Genomic DNA, 20,070 nt, shown 5'->3' with positions numbered 1-20,070 from the left:
TTAATGCATGTACCTTGGAGGAACAATGGCAAACATGTCTGTAAAACTGAAAGCTTTAGTCATGGTTGACAAGTATTTTTTGGGCATTAACCTAGAAAGGGGCTCGAAGTCAAAGAAGAGGGCAGGTTTCAACCAGAGAATTCACACTTTTCTGAGAGAACTAGTTGATTTTGTGTGGATGTCAGTGTAAACATAATTTTCTGACTGGACTGTATACAGTGTTTACATTGGAGAATTTATAGATGCATTTTTGTTTATTCACTCACTCGCCACTTTAGCTGATGTGTGGTGAATGGGGTGCAATGTGTGGAGCAAAATGGCTGCCGAGCATCAACCAGGTGGATGCTACACATTGGTGGTGGTTGAGGAGAGTTCCCCCTCATTCATGACATTAAATGGTCAAATTTACAGTTTTCAACAATATTAACTGTAATTTTACAGTAAATTACTGGCTACTGAGTTGTATTACTTTTACAATTGATATGTGAAAATACAGGTATATACTATAATTAAGAAACAGCTAATGACTGCAGTTCTACAGTAGAGTACAGCTATATTTTAGTAATCCATGGTCTTGTTTACTGTAAAATCACAGTAAACAGTTGCCAATTAATTGTAAATTATTTTTAATAGGTTAACAGTAAATGACTGTGAAGTTTACTGTAAAAATACTACAATGAGTAGCCAGTAATTTACTGTAAATTTTCAGCCAATTGTTGTACAGTGTAGTGTTACAGCTTGGGTATGTACAGCTGCCACTGGAACTTGCACACTTGTCTTTGCTGACTGCTAATGGCAGGAATCATCTTATCTGCTCACATCCAACAAAATGCATCAGTACTCTTTGGACAGCGCTTCACCTTGAAGCAGGACAATGGCTCTAAACATATACTCATTTATTGTTTTATTTCCAATCTAATGTGGTGAAGTACAGAGCCAAAGCAACAAAAAATGTGTCACTGTCCGAATACTTTTGCATTTAACAATGTAAGTCCGTAATATTTACAATTGCATCTGGCAACATCAAATAAATGATCAGATAAATTTCAGTCTCGGCGATGCAATCAAACTGTGCTGCGCGCTGCAATCGCTCGCTTTCTCCCAAAGGAATAAAATTTGAAATTCCATCTGGGAATGATTGGTCAGCCGAAGTCACGTTGCTTGTGTGACTCTGTCAGACAGAGCCTGCACCATTGTTTTCTCTGCCAGCCGGAAGGTTGGGTTTAGCTTCAGAGGCAAGTATGCAGATGGGCTAATGGTCAGACCTTAATTACAGAACTCGCATCGCAACAATGAAATAGAGTTGTTTTATGTGTAATACGAGTATGACGCGCAAATGTAAAATCTAATTTTCTTTTAGCATCGTCATTCGTTCAGAGGGATAGTGCGTAAGAGGCAGCGAGTCATCTTATGATTTGACAGGATGAATGGTAAGGTGTCTTCGCTTCATTTTATTACCTTTTCTTAATCATCATACATTCATACTCATTTTTCGTATATGCTACGGTTAGTCGTTTTTACTCGCGCGGCGGCTAGACAACAACCGCTGCAAAATGCTATGTGCATTACAACTTATTTTTTATTTCACCAATAAGATTAAAATCCAATGGTATATATGACACAACACCATGAAATAGAGTACATGTCATTCGAATGTCGGTTCGCTGTGATCACTTCAGTAAGTACTGAGCCGCTGCAATGTATTCATAGTCATTTCTTTGTTACCAATCTCCATACACGCAGGATGTACACCACCTCCATCCATACATCCACACATCCGTTCATCCTGTAATTTTAGACAATGCAGTTGGTTCGATTTAGAGTATGCGGAGACGAATGTGTTTAATGCATAATATTTAGCAATTGGTTTTGAAACAATGCTTTGCAAATATACAATAATAATAAATATAAAAGAAATAACGTATAACAGACACTTATTTTAGTTTTATTTAAATATTCTCTGCTCTGATCCTATGGTCACATGGGTGTGAGGTTTACTTTTTAATTTTTTTATGAAACTACTATTGTTATTTCTCTCTCTCTCTCACACGCTCAAACATGTGAAAGTATTCTAAATGATTCATACAAAGATATTTATAGAAATTCCCTATTTATATTTTTCACCATGCAACCACACACGCACATACACACACACACACACACACCACACACGCACATACACATGGACATGCGCACACACACATTAATGCAAGCACTTAAGGAGAAAATCATTATTTAATTGTTATATATCTAACCAATTATATTACATTCACGCATGCATGGATTCATGCACGCTTGCACACACACACACACACATATATATAAATTCCAAACAGAAAACAATATAATAAAATCATTATACATGTGGTCATGTTGTTGCTTACCAGAGTGTAACAGGGCTACCCACATAAGGGTGGAGGTTACTGTGCTTTAAGTGGTACCCAAAGGCAGAACCAGAGAGACTAATAATGTACCAGAGGATTATACCTGAGGGCTGTCTGCCTTGACAGGGAGAGAGTGTGATAGAGCTTTCTTCTCTGGTCGTCAGGAGGTCATTATTTACGTCTTCATCAACTGGGGATCTCCACACGAAGGCCACAGTAATCTCCTTCTGATGTGTCAAAGTCCTGCAGGAACAGGGATATTCTTAATTATATTACAGCACTTCCTGTTTTCTGAACTGGGGAGGTGGCTGATTCTCATAACACTGACTGCTTCTGAGTTTGTGACTGTTATATGTAGATCTATATTTCTATTTCTCTCACAGATGCCTCAGGAGCTAATGGTTTATGCATTCAACATATAACACATTAGTGCTATATCATTTACAGGCTTTATTACATTAATTAAGAAAAACAGATGGCATTCAATGATGCATTTTTGGAAATTATGTTGTTTATTTAAAGGTCTTGGTTAATGAAAATGAACTGAATCTGGTCTTCAAATGTAAACATGAATACTAATTTTATTATTCTGTGTAATTCTGTTCACACTGGAGATGGGTAAAATGGGATTTATGGGGCACTTTATCTTCTGCTGTGATACTGAGCCTGTCTGGTGTTCAGGGACATTCTGGTTAGGAGTTCAAGAACCTGCAGAATGATGGCGGTTTTGCCTAAGCACGTATTTTTCTCACCTACAATACTGTTTGCCTTCAGTAAAATATGGGGTGGCATAAGCATAGGAGCCAGTATGTAAACTTTTTAGATGGGTCATAAATGAAGCCTTTGTAGTTTACTGTAATTTACTGTAATCTGTCTTTTATTGGTTTCTTTTTTTCTGCTATGAACCTCTTTGAATAAATGAATGAATGAATTAACGTATATTCTTAAAGTTACTAATAATTGACACAGGCATAAGCTCATCCACGTGTCATCTCTGTGAATTTTCTTCCAGGACAGAGGCATTTCATAAGAACATAATTTCACCACTTGCCGATTAAGGTAAGAAATATTCAGTGAAAGTGTTATTTCTTTTGATTAAGAGGTCTAGGACTGGACATTCAGGGACACCGTTTTCAGTGTAGCAGGCATGCTAATTTTCTGGAGGCCCAGTTTTCTCCAAAGCCATTTTAAAACATCCTGTTGTCATGAGCCAAGGTCAGATTTATCTGTGACATTTTCATGGTCAGCAGTGCTACTGTGACGTCACTTCGGAACCGCTCGCATATTTGAATTGCTTGTATCAGGAAACCTCAGACGGGGCAAAGCCCTAGGGCATTATGGGAATTAAACTCTGCGAATCCACACTTCACTTTTGCTGCAGATTACTGTTTGATCCTCCAATGAGCAGCAGCAGCACTCTCTCTCTCTCTCTTTCTCTCTCTCTTTCTCTATGTCTGTCTCTCTCTCTGTCTGAGGGAGCTCCAGCACTAGCTTATTCTCTAAGGCAGAGGTCACTGCTGAATGGATGAAGTCGCTTCGGGCCTCTGATTGTCTGGCGCTGCGCTGGGGTGTGCTTTATTAAGCCTCATCGATAACGGCTTCAGAACTCAGCGGCGGGTGAAATGTTTGCCTCCGTTTCGATCTTAAGGGGATACAGTGAGTCAGGGTAAGACTAGAGCCTCTTGTACAACAGCCTTGACTGCATGTCGTACACACGCAGTACATTATGTGCATGCCTTAGGCTTACCAGATCTGAAGAAACCTGGGGCGCATCAATAAAAATCCGTTTAGATGACTAACATGCTTTGAAAATGGAGTCAGTTTAACAGCATGATGCACAGAAAGCAGGGATCATGTGATTCTTTCATCTATGCTTACTGCTCAGTATGAACACGTGTAAAACAATTAGTTAAACAAGAATTTCAATTTAAATGACCTTGTGTTTAATTGATACTCTGGCTATGTCAGATTACAGTATTCTTTCAATAGTATCCTTTGTTATTGTTGTGTTGTTTTAAAGTAGTATGAATAATAAAGGGTATGTAGGGTGTCGGTGCTTGGCTTTGATTGACAGGGCAGACCGTGCCATGCTGACATGTGTGGCGGTGAGTGAGGAGGTGGCAGGTGGTGTAAATATCGCGGGGACTTTTGTTCCCAGCATTACCACTTTGTAATTACATTACAGGCATTTAGCAGACGCTCTTACCCAGTGCGACTTACACAACTTTTACATTGCATTTTTTACATGGCATCCATTTATACAGATGGATATATACTGAAGCAATGCAGGTTAAGTACCTTGCTCAAGGGTACAACGGCAGTATCCTCTTGGGGAATCGAACCTGTGACCTTTAGGTTACAAGACTAACTCCTTACCCATTGTACTACACTGCCGCCCATCCTTCTCCAAAACAGAGCAGGTGCAGCGGGCTGACTGAGGTCTGCAGGAGGACTTTAGCCCAGCTGCCGATTGCCCTGCGTTATCTCACTCACGGAGTGAGCTTCATCTGCCCGTTCCTCTCTCTGTCCAGTCCACCGGCCCGCAGGGACGCAATTCAATTACCGCCTGTAAAAGAGTTAAAGGGGTATTAAAATGTGTTCCCAGCCAATTACCGTGCGCGTGCAGGAATGATTAAGCAAGGTCACCGCAATTACAGAATACTCCGTGCGTTCGTTATGGCGTAGGCCGGGAGGGCTGCAGCCCGGTCCCGCCGAGCCGGGGGCATTAAATATTCATGAGCGAAGGTGTCACAGTTAGTTATTTTTAAAGACGGCAGAACAGAGACCGACGTGTTCCGCGCAGGTGAGGAATCTCCGCAACACGGATTCGTATGGCGCGCACAACCCAATCGATCTGGCCTTATGGGCAGCAGCAGGTGGAGGCCATGCATATTCATGAGACCGGCCTGTTGCATCATTCACGCTCAGTTTCATGAGCCAATGAGAATGGCCTGAGCCGAATACAAGTTCGCACCTGGGTAGGGATAGCAGCATCAAGCTTGCAGAACTGACCGGTGGGGTAGTTTTGTAGTAAATGCATTTATCTTTTTTTCACGTTTGAAGAAATAAGGCAAAGAGCAAAGCAGAGATTTCTGGGGGTAGAATTCTGGCCAGCTCACAGCATGGCACGTTGCCATGGCGCCTGGCTGGAATGTTCAGTCTGTCTCGGGCTTATTAAAAGTTCACCCCTAAGGAAAGCACAGCATCTCATCAGCAGTGGTCTGCTCGCATAGATAAACATACTAGAAAAGACTGCAAATAAAAACTGGGAGTTATTTCTCATATGAGCTTGTGCCTCCCTAGATACCCCACCCCCACCACATATTCCTCCTCACTAATGCTGTCGAAATCTGTTCTGCACCCTCATCAGCCACTCAAATTGCAGGCTACCCTGTGGGACCTGCCCCAAAATTGTGTGGGTGGCACAAGTGTGCTGTGCAAGCACAATGCTATTTAGCCACTATAAAAGAACTGTCACAGGCCGGCTTGGTTTGAGAGACATTGGACTGTATTCAGCTCAACATGACTTACTATTAAATGGAAGGTCACGCAGTGCCAGGTCATGTAGTAGAGGCAGAAACTCTGGGGGTTTTCAAGACCAGGCTTGTTACGGTGCTAGATACTATGTAGTCTGTAGGTAAGCACTAGGTACACTTTAGGGGTGGGAAAATGGTGAGCATTGTTGGGCTGAATGGCCTGTTCTTGTCATTATGTTACAGTATGTTATGCTGTTATTTTATGTTATGTTATATATTCTGCTATGTTATGAAGGCATTATACTTTTTCTTCACAAGCTCAGTTTGGCATGTGCTAGCTTTAAAAAAAATTACATATGAAAATCCCATGTGAACACCCAACATGTGAAATGTACACATGTGACCTATATAAATAATCCCACTTATAAGAAGGAAGTGGAAAAAGGTAACCTATGCTATTTATATCAAGCCACATGTTTTTTTTTCACATGTGGAAATTACAGATCATTCTTTGAAAGTCAGTCACATGTGAAAATTTGGAATTCTCATGTGAAGATTACATATATTTCAGGTGTTTTCATGTCACATGTTATGTGTAAAAATTGTAATTCACACTTTAACATGCAAATTTCAGGACTTCATGTGACCTATTTTATTTTAAATGTGGAAATTTTCACTCACATGTGAAAACAAGCCAATCACATGTGAATATGTCCAGTTCACACGTGACATTGTTTCACTTGTGAATATTTAGGAAAAAAGTTAAATTCACATGTGAAATTGGGATTTTCACAAGTGAAAAGGCAAATTTCATGTGATGGGCAAGGTTTTTGGTTTTTGGACCACTTTGTGTTTCAAGCCAGTATGAACAATAGCGCATCTTTCTATGTGGTTTTGTACACAAAGTACCATTAGGACAATGGGTATTTTGTGTGTGTGCGTGTGTGTGTGTGTGTGTACAGTCTAGGCATACAGAATCATTGTATTGCTTTGTGGACGTTGTTTCTTGTGTTGCTTAGATCTGGAAGTGCAGCTCGCTTGCTTTTAGAATAGTGTTCTTTGAATTATTGTTATGGATGTTTGGGTATTTTTTTGGAAACTTAGCAAGTGAAAAAATGGCCAAATTGGTTTCTCATGGTTCAGCCAGTTCTACCATTGATCCTCTAAATATTTAAATTTCAGGTAGTGGTAGTTTACATCTTGAAGATTGTTTGATCATACTTTGCAATAATAAAGAGTTGCATATGGCGTTTAATCGTTTTTACATTGGCTTTCTTGATTATATTTTCAGTATTTAACTTCACATACTAATGCCATCAAGAATGACACTTATTTATTTGTGAAATTAAAAACACCTCATTTAAATGTACAGTATTGTAATTTGTATTAAAAAATGTATTGGATAATATATGACAATATACCAACTACTGCCAGTTTGCTCTCAGTAGAATATATTTGAATAGAACAGAATGTATCGTAAAGCAAAATAATCAATGCACTGTATTTGCATGCATCAGAAAATCCATTCTTGGACAGCCTCCTTAAATTAAAATGTATTATTCAATGTGTTACAATATATTTTCCTTCTGTAAGGGACCATCAACGGTGTATATTTATTTTAAATGCTCACTGTTTTATTGTTTGATTCATAATTTGTAGATTTTACATGATATACCTCATAGCTCATTTGTCTAAAACAGCTACATTGACATGCAGTAATTTAAGGCAGACTGTTTTATTGTTTGCATATATCAAACAGGCTGATGTGTTCCAAATCATCACCAAATCAATGGATAAATGAACATAGTGCGTTGAGTGGGACTGAGTGCATTTCTACTGCTGTTGACCTGAAGCATAAGCAAATTAAAAATGTTGTATTAATTATACTTCATGTTGAAGACTTAAAAAAATGTCATTATCATTAACATTGTGAGAGTGCCAAGTGTTATTTATTAAAACATTTTTCACAATAATTTTTTTTAATACATGTTTATTTGCAACCATTTTGATTGATAATGCTGGTCATTTACAGTTTATTTGAAAAGTAATCTGCATTGGAAGACTATTGGAAGCTTTTACTTCCAAAAGAATGTACTGTTTTTTTAGGCCTGCCATCACTATGACAACCAGTTTTAAAGTGGGAAAATGGCTTGGCAGCACATTTTATTGTTAGGAAATTGAAGAGATTATTTAATCTGCATGTGAGTTAAGTAAATCAAAAATGTCTCACAACTGTCTGCTTCATTACTGTATTGCAAAACGTGCCAAAAGGCAGGTGAAGGTATAATGTTTTATCTGTGGGAAACTCTTTATGTCGGTTTCAGCTGTTTTCATTCATTTGACATTATTGGTCGAGATCTACATTTAAACTTGAAGTATTGCATCGAGGCTCCATAGATGGGCAGTGATCTTTTATGTACCTTGGCAATGAATTAGCTTGTCTTTGGAGAATTGTGTTGTGGGCTGTTAGGGAAGGGAGGTGGAGAGTGGCGAGGAATTCAGATACGATTAAGTAAGGCTCAGCTTGCCATTCTCCTCGTGCGCGTTCCCAGGGGAGCCGAACACCCATGGAAACGAGCAGAGTTTCAATATTAGTATGCTGCCTTGCTGATGCACATTTTTATGTATTTCTGTGTGAGCTTTGGACTTCAATGAGGTTCAGTGACTACACTGGCTGTACAAAAAGGGGGGAGGGGGGGTGCTATCCTTATACACATTTTGGAATTTCCCATTAAGTGCACAGAACTGTACTATAAATACCATTCCCTCCTAGTTTTCAGAACCTTTTTTTAAAAAATAAATTATGGGGGATAGTAATTAGATGTCAACAGCAGAGAACCGTGGTGCTATGTTTGTGAGTCATTGACAATATTTCCATTGCCCTTTGGTTCTCCTATTCAGCATTTCCTCCTAGAGAAGTATTTTCTTCTCACCCTAGAGATCTGCAAAATGCCTGATCAGGAGCTCAGATACTTCAGTTGAGGTTATAAATTTTAGCCACCGTCGGTCACGAAACAAGACGCAGAAATGCTAGGATCATTTGGGAATGTGATGCCGGTGGATCTGAACGGGTGTCGAGTCATCTTTTGGTGGCACGTGCGCTTTTTCAGGGTCTAATTTTGTGCGTCTCCCTCTGCAGCCCCCTCGCCTTTGTCCGTCCCATCAGCCCCCTCTGCTCGGGTCTCTGGCTCTCCCCGGCTCTCAGTGCGGTGCGGTGGGGAATGAAGAAGGGGCCCTTGGATCAAGGTAAAACGCGATTCTGCATTCTGAGACCCCGACCCTCAACAAAAGATCAAATATGCATGTGGATGAGAATCATGAACTTTCGGTGCAGGCCAGAGCAATTTCATTTGTGGCATCGCATGTGGATTTTTTCCCCCCTTACAGTATTAATTACAGATGCGACTGGCTTTACAAACTAGCGTGCTGTCAGAGTTACTTTGTACCTTCACAGTACATTAAAATCTTACCAGGAAGGTACAGATAAAAGGAGAGTCTATGAAAACTCAGATGCCAGACGGGATCCCTCTGCTTGCATTAAAGATTAAAGGAGCTCTCTCATTGTTAGGGGATTTTGGCAGTACTGTTTTTGCCAGACTACGGGCTTCCCATAACTTTTAGGAAGCGTGATAAAATACAGTCATAAATAAAAGATTCCTTCTAATGAATTATTCAGGTAATCATTGTGATTGATACCGGGATGAATGCGTCTGATTATGTCTCCGTGAGACTTGATTTATGAAGAATGAGGATGAAGGTGCCTTTATGTGGAGACAAATAACGCTTCCGTCTCCATCTCCAGCATCAAATTTTAATTCCCCCTCAATCAAACGAAACAAATTCAGGCAATGATGTTCCATAATAATATTTTCATTTCATCGCCATTAGTTTGTGTTGGATAGTAAGCTCTAAAGAAGCAGCGTCGTTTTGCAACAGAAGAAACCCTTTTTGGGTCCCCGTTTTAACAATTCAGGAAAGTTCCGCAGTTAAGAAGACGAACACAAACATTGTCGATTTTTGGCCGAATGGAATGCGCTCTGCACCTAGGCTTGTTTAGGGTGTGTGGAGTAGGGGCTGGGTCAGCACTTGACCAAATACACTGGAAACACATGCCTTGTGTGTAATGTAATGTAATATAATGCATGTAATTAATTAACTGAAAGATTGGTGATGCAGGTGGCTTTCTGCATGTTAATCTAAACCTTAATTTAATTACAAAACACACCACAAACCTTTGAGTTGCGCATGACATCATCCACGGGTACACGGGTACACGGTGTCCTTAATGGGGCGTTATTACAGTCCAGCGTAGTCACGGTCACCTAAAGTATTATGAAGGATGATCGAGAGGTCAAAGATGGTGAGGATGAGGCTGCGAGAACAGACCTAGGAAACAGGTGAACACACGAATTACACAGCGTGACGTCATCGTGTAACCAGTCGGGAATATTAATTGGAGAGGAAAATTATCTCTGCACGTTGTTCTTTGTGTGTAATTGCAATAGCGACTGCCGTAAGAAGTGATGAACGTAGCATTTCATCTCCATGGTAACAGACAGAGCCCCGGTTTCTGGAGCCAGCTCCGTGGTTGATGTGTGTGTGTGTGTGTGTGTGTGTAGTGGAAGTAACAGGCAGGCTATTCCAATGACAGCCACCTCACCGAATAAATGTCGTCTCATCTCTATCCATCCTGCAGTTACCGCTGGCGTTGGCTCTCTGCACCCCAGAATTAACAAAAAAAAAAAAACAAACAAACAAAAAAAACGTTTTTTTTTTCTCTCTCCTGTCGCTGGGTGAAGCGCGAGATCGATAGGCTGCGCACGGTCTGCAGCGGCGGGCTCGTCCGTGCGCGGGGTGCAAAGCAGACGAGCAGCCCGGCTCCCTCCTCTCGCGTGCGCCGAGATGTCTGTGGCCTCCGGCGACGGCGAGCCAAACCGGCGCGGAGCTCCGCTTCCATAAATCACCGGCCGCGCGCCGTCCGCCCGAATGTCCTGTTTTGTTCTTAATTGCCTCGTTTGTCCTTCGCCGTGATTCGCGCGCTCTCTCGAGCCTTAATGAACACGCGGAACATTTCAGTCCTTTTGCCTTTTTTCTCCTGTTTCTTTTCATCCTGACAGAATGTTTACAAGCCATTTGTCTTGTATGTAAGCGTGAGATCAAGGACGGAGTATTTAAATGACAAAAAAACGTGACTGAAGATGAATTCGCCATTTGTGCTCTGAATTCTCTCCATGTCAGACAATGTTGTTTTTACAAAACATTCACACATATTTACTTGAATATTACATTTGGCATTTTGACTGTCCGAGCTGAACAAATGCAGCCGAGGAGTTAAAACTAAAACAATTCAACATAATTTGATAATATGCTGTAAGTCAGACATTAAATTTTATGATGGCATTAACAGTGCTGGCTGTATTTAACTGACATAAATGCATAAATATAAAATAAATTTAAGAAACTTGTACTATAATTCCTTTCATCTTCAGGGCTCACACCAGACACCAGACTCACCTGTAGAGTGTGCCTTCATTTTATGTGTCTTGAGGCTCTTTATGAAATAATTAAAAATCTGATTTGCGTGCCAGACCATGTGGTAAAAGCACAAGCATGGCTGAGAGGCTGGTGAAGACCAGGCAGACTGCAGACGCTTCTGAGTTTCTTTCTGAGCTCAACTCTGCATGGCTGTAGAGGCTGCTGACAGCAATGGTGATTTGTTGCCAAGCTAAAGTTTTGCCCGGGTATGACACCTAACTTCTGTAAATACTACAATTCTGGGCGTCCTACTTTTCTGTAAGCTGCATCACATTTTCTGAAAAAGTACTCTTCTGAAAGTGTGGTGATGTGCTGTGCATGGAGGCACTGTAATTTGGTTTGCTAACTTCTATCATGTAATGCTAAAATAATATTTTGCACCACGTGTTTGTTTATGTATCATTATACAACAGCAAGTACTTTTCCCAGCTCTACAGATTTTCTAGTATTCCAATTTAAAATCATTATGCCATGAACCTTATGAACCTATGAACAGATGATATACAGTATACAGGTATTTTTTCAGCTATACCAGCACGCCTATTTTGTAATAATGAAAATACTCCACTCCCTGTTTGGTTGAAATGTAATCTTTATACGCATAAATTGTGTGCCATGTGTTACTAATATGCTTTGGATTAGTGTGATTAAGGTATAAAGGCAGCCCTGACAGAACACTGAAATGTAAATCCTACAGTCTGTGATGTCATAATGACACGGGTAGTAATACGCAGAATCCAGAAAAGACTTCACAGTGCTGGAGCAATTGACCCATGGCCTGTAGCAACAATCTCATTGGGAATCCCTCTATCCCTCTGCAGTGCTGAGACTCAGAGGCTTAGAGGAAGCTGAGAGATCTACCGGTCTCTGGCTCGCCAGCACTGGAGCTCAGTTTCAGACTGCCTACTTCAGGTTTAGCTATTATCAGACTGGGGTCTGAAACAGACTCAAGAGGTCCATGAGGTTGAACAGAGTCATTGAGCCCTGACTGTCCGAACGACTCAAACGACTAAGATTACAAGCATCTTCTGCCATGATCCTGGCTTACACTGTAATGGCCTTGGTGTTTCAGGTATTTAAGGTGCCTGAGATGGATCTCAGACACCTTTTAAAAACCTTGAGGGCACAACTTGGGCCTCTGGGAGGGTATTCTTATTCTGTGACGGTGTTGAGGCAGCTCACCCTGGGTTCTGGCTCTTGTGCAGATCCCACAGAGCTTGAATGACACACCCTTTACCTTCTCTATCCCAGAGGTCCCTCTGTTCTGGCCATGCGTAACCACAGGGCCCAAGTCACAATGGAGTATGACCATGCAATCCAGATCTTTCTCCCTGTAAAAATCAATAAAAGGGAAAAGGGAGATTACATTAGTGGATGGTAATGGATATTAGTCCTTCACAGAACAAGATGCTCTACTGTTTATTTGTAATGTAACGTCACAGTATGTCATATAACTAGCCACGCTATAACATGTCCTCTCAATGCGTTGGAATCCATAGTTTTAAACGCCAAGCCCACGTTCTGTACTGTAGTTTCTGTCCATTGAACTCCCTGCTCCCTAAACGGAGAAGTCATGGATTGGCTCTCCTGACACGTTTGCGTGGCGCGCCTGATTCCCCGTCCCCGCGGAAAGGACGGGGGCCCCGACTGGCGCTAATGAAAACCGGCCCGTTCGGGGAGGAGCCCCGCGGAGCCCCCTTTCCCACACTGTAACGGTGCGTGTGAAAGATTTACCGGGGAGCGAGAGGCGGGAGAGTTTTCGGCGCAGAACCGGTACGGTCTGAGAGGAGGGGGGGGGCGGTTTTAACTGAAGCTGACAGCTGGCCAGCGTTCGGACTGCCGGTTGCTCGTGCAGAGTCCTCTCATGGAACCGCGATCCCTTATCTACGAGAGGCCTCGAAGGCTGCCCTTCTGCTTTTCATTGGCTTATTTTACTGGGGCTCTGGGCTTCCCCATTTACAGCAAACCCCCGAGCGCCATTTTATCTGTTCCTGCATCACATTAAGTTTGGGATTGTGAAGTTTTACGTTGTATTCATTCACTGTCCTTTGATTTACTGTAAAACAATAGTTAGTTATGCAGCTGCACTTCCAGTACTCTGACTTGAATTTGATTTCCGAATGTTCATGATGTCGGTTTTCCAAAATTAAATGAACGCTGTTCATTTAAAAGTGAGATGTAGTTCAGTTTGTGAAGCACCATGCCTTGGCATTAGCACATAGTTGACAGTTCAGAATAAGCAGTCTGAATGGACGTCGAGGCTGATAGGAGCAGTTGCAGTTAGCATGCCATGCACCTTGGCTGTAAGAAAACGGATTCTCGGTCCTTCTGAAGGACCAATGATTAGTTTGCTGACTGCAAGACGATGTGGGGTTTCCTCAAATCATGTTTCCACTCCTTACTCTGACAGCGCAGTTTGGAAATGCCCGTCTCGCTAGGAATTTTCACACAGCTGAAAGTGCCCTCCCAAAGTTCCGATGGAGATGCAGCCATTGATGTGCTGCAGATATTCAGGGATTGGCTGCGGGTGAAACGATTTTCAGGACTCGTTTCATCCAAATCGTTCTTCAGGCCAAATAGAAAAAAACACAAACAATAAACAGTGCTGAAACAAGCTACATAGCACACGTTCTTCTTGATCTCCTTCTGTGGTATCGTATACCATATTTTTCTTTCCTTTTTTTTTGCTAATGGAATGACTGGCGGTTGAGAAATGCGAAACGCGCGAGAGCTGAGAGTGAATTTGGTGTCCCTTCCTTCATTTGGCGGAGTCTATTTTCAGAATGAGTGATAACCGCTCACTGTGGGCTGTGGGTCACACAGTTATTTTTCACAAGCCCCAGTATAACGTGCCCCACTAATGATGAAAGTGATTCACTCCGAAGCATGCATATTTTATGCCTACTTCCAGAGGCCAGATACACTTGATCAAAACTTAGACGCCAAGACAGACAAAATGGATGCAATTATCAGTGGTTGAGAGATTCACCTGTCTGCACAGCACATTTTAAAATATATACATTTTACATTTAAATGCACATTAACCTCATATCGGAGAGTTTCACAATGTATCATGAAATGGAGAATTAAAAGGGAACTGAATAAACGAATGGAACATGGGTTGTAAAAATTAAACCGTGCCAGGGATTTTATAAATGTTATTGTTACTGAAAAATGAGTACAGCATATATAAGCACTCATTCCGTGACCACACAATTATGTGTACACAAACTACAGCGCACTGTACATGTCTCTTTAAAGAATTGCTAAGCAATTAGGTTGCATGGTGATGCATGATGGCGAAAGGAAATTAAAGTGCATCTGGTCTCCTTCAGTTAATTTACCTCTGTCTGCAGCGTAGCGCCCAGCCGCTGGCGGATCGGAAGAAACATGCGGCTCCCCAAGGCTGCGGCGGCCGCGTGCCGACCGGCTTCCTGTATGCAAATTGCATTTTCCGCAGGCAGCGTCATTAAGGACAGACAGATTGAATTTGAACACTGCTGGATTCGCAAGGCACTTCAAACACCCCCCCCCCCCCTTTTTTATTTTTTTTGACAAACAGGACGATAGCACTGGAACCACATTTGGTATCATATCTGATTGGAAATACAGTACGTTGCGCTGCTAAGTTGGCGGTTGAGGTGCCAGCTAGTACGCTACTTTGAGGGGAATCAGTCGGTGGGCATTAAGTGCATAATTGGATGGTCTCCAAGACTTGTGGGATCAGCGGTCTCAAACAAACCTTCGCATTCATGCCAGCTCTGAGGGGACCAATGGGTTTCTGCCTCTTGCTTAGCATGCACATGCAGCATTTGTACTTTCTGAATGCACATAGACCCCTATTTTAATGGAATAAACTCTGCATAAATTTAGTTCGGACGTACTGATTGGTGTGCCTGAACCTGTTTTAGTATTTTAACGGTGAAACGGCAAACAGGACAGGGTTTTAATGAAGGAGTGACCGTGCACTAGCTAATCAGGATAATTTACACATTGCCCTACAATTAATGGCTGCAGTACACCCATTATTTTTCACTTGTGTATTCATATAGACCTCTGCCTAATATATCTAATCTGTACACTGCTATTTCTTGTGCCCTTAACAAAAATAGTTAATAAATTGATTAAGGATTTGTCATTTACAGTAAAATAAACAAAAAGCTTATTTGGTGTTCTCTGAAAGAGTGCTATTACACTCAAAGCATCTTTCAAGCGAGCTGAAAAAATCTAAATCATAAATAGTGTTAAAGTGTTATATAGCACGCTTTGTTCTTGACATCCTGCTGTGGCGCGGATTCCCACTTTGTCATGTCTTTGTTTCCAGGATGACGGGCAACTGACAAATGCAAGACACTCAAAACATGGGAAGAACAGAATGAATCTTTTGCCTCTGCATTTATTTGGCCTGTTATTAAAGAGAACGGAGGGGGGAAAGTTGGGCGTTGTTTTGGTGATGAAAACATCTGGCACTGGCACAAATACAGCTGTAGATAGCTTACATTACTATATTGGAGGGGCACAAAATGGCTTTCTCTTTTTAATGTAAGCAGTGATGCGGGGCAGAAGGAAAGTAGGAATTGTGATATAGCCTAGTTATTGCAGTCTGCGGTTTAAACAAAGATCCAGTTTGGCCTAAGTTGATCAACTGCATTAGACGAGCTTGATCCAGGCATGAAATTGAAACTTGAGTACCATATTTAATTGCTTTGCTTGCATTGTGGGCAATGAAAAGGAATTAGCTATCTGGCTAGCTAGTAAACCTAAAATGGCTGCGTAGTGTATATGCTAATACACACTGCACCAATTTTCAGTATCTATAGAGCTATAGGGGACATCAGGGTGAATAATTAAATTAACTTAATAGCTAGATTACTTTGCACCCATGGCAAGTAGTGAGTGTGTGTAAAAGACCATGAGACATTAACTGTCCCATAGCCATTTCCCTGTCTTTTCTCTTTCTAAAAAGAGAGATAAGCAAACAAGAAACTAAGCATAGCCATACACCTAGCAATAAGCAATCATGTGTGTAAAAGTATTTTTCCTCTGGCCTAACAGGCTGTTCTTTTATAAGAGCCTAGAAAAGTAAAATGTAAGCACCTAGGCTGATTTCCAGTCACCATATTTTGTGTGAGCTTGTAGGTGAGCTGCTGTTGAATCTCCAAAGATGGTGGAGGAAATTAACAAGATACACTTTATAACCGAAGTCAGTGGAAAACAGTGACCCTTCCTCGACTACAATCTGTAATCAGATTGTAGTCGAGGAGGTTAATGGAGATGCACTGAGACTGAAAAGTCATAAAATATTAATATTTATGTGAATATGCAAGGAGGATTGGGCCATTTGAAAAAATGATGATCTTTAGAGCGAGCACAAAAACAAGCTAGCATGCTAGCTGCTGAATATATTTGGTTGTGAAAATAATATGACCGCATTGACAAATTAATTGAATTGTTCAATCCGGCAAGGCAACATCCTTCATAAAAGTCAAACCTACTTCATAAATTTAGCAAAAGAAAGCACAATGGAGACCAGGGATTGAGTCATCTAAAACTATTTTTCACAAAATTGAGATATTGGCAATATTGTTGTGATCATGACTTTAGATTGTGAGTAGAATAGTTCACTTGTGATGGTAGCTGCCTCTTGCCTAATTGTTGTAGTCCACATGGACAGAAACTCCAGCACACATCCCTCCTTGTCCTCCCTCTCAGATCTTCCTGGGTTTGGGTGAAATTCAGGTGAAAATCAGATCTGAACGCTTTAGAATGGGGAATCTTTTGATGCTGCTTCTTCCCAAATGAGCTGGGTTTGCCTTTCATTTTATTCAGCACAAGGGGCCCAGACACCGCAGTCACATGTGCATCTGTCTTCTGTAATTTGAAGCTACGCGCCTATTAATCTGGATGGTTTATTGTACACCTTTCTCTGTCTCTCTCTCTTTCTCTCACGCGCACCCAAACACACACCCACACACACTCTGTCTTTCTCTCTTTCACGCACACACTCACACACAATCTCTTTCTGTCTCTCACACACACACACTCTCACTCTTTCTCTCTCTCTCACACACACTCACACACACTCTCTGTCACATGCGTACTTACACCCACACACTCTCTCACGCGCACCCAAACACACACCCACTCTCACTCTTTTTTTTCTCCCTCTACACACACTCACACACAATCTTTTTCTGTCTCACACACACACACACACTCTCTCACTGTCATATGTACACCCACACACGCACACACACACACACACACACTCTCTTACGCACACCCAAACACGCACACACACACACATTCTCTCTCTTTCTCTCATGCGTACACCCACACACACATACTCTCGCTCTCTCTCTCTCTCTCTCTCTCTCTCTCGCTGGTGGGAATATCTGCAGACAGCAGGACTGTAGGCACGCCTGAGACTCAGACGTACCGCCCATGTGATCTCGCGGGCTGCCTGAGCTCCAGTCAGACTGTAGCGCTTCAGCCAGCGGCAGCTAATGAGTCTTTGTGTGGGGAGAGAGAGAGAGAGAGTTTGTGTGTATGAGAGAGAGAAGGAGAGTAAGAGTGAGAGAGAGGGAGGGAGAGTGATAGAGAAAGAGAGAGGAAGAGTGAGAGAGAGAGGGTGGGAGAGTGATAGAGAAATAGAGAGGAAGAGTGAGAGAGATGGAGGGACAGTGATAGAGAAAGAGAGAGGGAGAGTGATAGAGAGAGAGAGAGAGAGAGAGACAGGGAGGGAGAGTGATAGAGAGAGAGAGAGAGAGAGAGAGACAGGGAGGGAGAGTGATAGAGAGAGAGACCTTCATCATTAAACACTAAAGCATATGGTACCGGCAGTGGATCCGGGGCTGAGAAATTTGTCAGTCATCCGCCTGCTCCCTCTCTCCCTGCTCCCTCTCTCCCAGACCCCAGAGCGCTGGGATAGCTGGATTGCACGCCGCTGAACTGCAGCAGGATGGGAGCTCCTCTTACGGTGCGCCTCGTCTGTCTTTGACCAGCTTCCTTTTCGTTTTTTATTTCCTCTCACCACTCCGAGGTGGAGCCGCGATACCCGGAGCGTTCCCTGATAGAAGCAGGTCAGTCGTCTCTCCTGTCGCCGCAAACTTCACTGTCCCTGTATTTTCTCTCCTCGGGCTTTTAACACACCGGGCCACGTTAAGTAAGCCCCAAGGCGAATCTTTTACAGCCGGCGGCGTCGGGATGTGTAACGTCATGCTATGTGCCTCGGCGCTAACGCTGCGCTAGGTGGCCGCGTTATTGTTGGTCAGATAAACTGTTTCCGTCTTCAGCTGGAACCCGAATGCACAGTGTCCTCCCGCGCAGGAGGAAGGGGAATTTGGAATGCTCCGGCTCTCTGTTTTGGTGAAGCTGGCTCAGGGAGGGGCTTTTTGTAAACGACCGGCTTTTTTGCTGCATTATTTTCCTCTGAAATTCCTGCCCGGTGCTGAGCTTTTTTTTTTCCTGGTGTTCCCTTACGGTCTGACAGCGGTGGGAAAACAAAGGCAGGGTCGTGCGCCGCCGTCGGGCCGGCGGGCTTGTCATTTCTGACCGCTCCGTAGGAGAAAAGTCCTGGAAATCCGATGTAATCACCTGTCCCGTTTCGTGATGCCGTACCAATTAGGAGAGAGCCGCGTCTTAGGTGTCATTGAGGGGGAGATTCAAAGACGTGTACCTGCTTGTGCAGTAAAGAAAACAAACGGACTGCATATCAGAGAACTGCTTTTAGATTTTATCATCAGGAAACGAGCCATTGCATTAGAAACTATGTAAAAAAATAATGCATTTACAATGTAAATATAATATATTTTACATTATAATGTATATATATTTATATATTATAATATGGTAAATCAAGTTTAAGTGTGGTTGACAGGATTATACTTCTTTTCCTGAGAATTATAAATGATTCCCTCAGCACTGTGAGCTCATTGGCAGGATTTCATTATTCAATTGATAATCAATCAGGGGCACAATCATTAAGAAAAAGAATAGACTGCAATAACACTCAATCTAAAAGTGATTGTATATGTGCATGTGGACACATGGTTATGTGCTTCCATACATAATACATGATAAGAATTATCGGTACCATCATAAGGAAAACGTGACATTTCAGTCTTTCTTCTTAAGGACTATGTAATCTTGTAATTTTGTTGTGTAATTTGAATCGGTAAGGTACATTTTAAATATCCATAGTTTGAACAGGGAACCTTGCAGTTGCTTGATGTTCAAGCAATTGCTTTCACTAATGGTGCAAGTATACTATAGTTGTCATGGAAACCATTTTGGTTATCAAAGCAAAGCACAGCCAGTGCCTTGGGCTACGAACACAAATGGGTTTTCAACAAGGGGCCCTGATCACGATCATTATGGAGTCATAGAACTATATTTCGCAGCCAGACAGACTGCATTATTTCTGTCTTTCTTTGCCTTTCTGCATACTTTGCCTGTGTTTGAAGATCAATAACAGTCCCAGGTACGCTGGCAAAATGTCTAGGGGTAATTGGTAATTTGAGGTCTATGGAACATTATGTGAGAGGAATAGGCACTGAGGACTCTTATAAAACTAATTAATAAATCCCTTTTTTGTACACATGAACCAAGTCAGTGTAACTGTTGCAGACAGAGAACCAGCTTATTAATATAATTCACATTTAATTAGGATATAA

General features: G+C 41.9%; 1 protein-coding gene and 1 long non-coding RNA gene across 4 annotated transcripts in view; one reads left to right on the top strand and one right to left on the bottom strand.

The window, feature by feature from the left end:
- The first annotated feature begins 1,242 nt into the window (after positions 1–1,242).
- LOC118214620 (cysteine/serine-rich nuclear protein 3-like) overlaps positions 1,243–20,070 on the top strand; it is a 33,054-nt gene continuing 14,226 nt past the window's right edge. Inside the window, exons 1-4 of one of the 3 annotated variants that reach the window (XM_035394734.1) lie at positions 1,243–1,430; positions 3,397–3,443; positions 9,000–9,106; positions 18,307–18,477. The gene's annotated coding sequence lies outside the window, so the exon portion shown is untranslated. Of the gene's footprint in view, positions 1,431–2,548; positions 2,601–3,396; positions 3,444–8,999; positions 9,107–18,306; positions 18,478–20,070 lie in introns of all 3 variants that reach the window. The other 2 variants (XM_035394735.1, XM_035394733.1) reach the window with 2 other exon arrangements.
- LOC118214621 lies at positions 2,434–10,183 on the bottom strand. Its single transcript, XR_004762659.1, has 3 exons — positions 10,093–10,183; positions 4,761–4,950; positions 2,434–2,627 (listed from the first exon to the last, which is right to left on the bottom strand). It is a non-coding gene; the product is annotated as an uncharacterized LOC118214621 (long non-coding RNA).

This window comes from Anguilla anguilla, chromosome 15 (genome assembly GCF_013347855.1).
Source record: "Anguilla anguilla isolate fAngAng1 chromosome 15, fAngAng1.pri, whole genome shotgun sequence".
Lineage (NCBI taxonomy): Eukaryota > Metazoa > Chordata > Actinopteri > Anguilliformes > Anguillidae > Anguilla > Anguilla anguilla.
The sequence above is the reverse complement of the archived record's forward strand: the minus strand, read 5'-3'. Positions and strand labels throughout refer to the sequence as shown.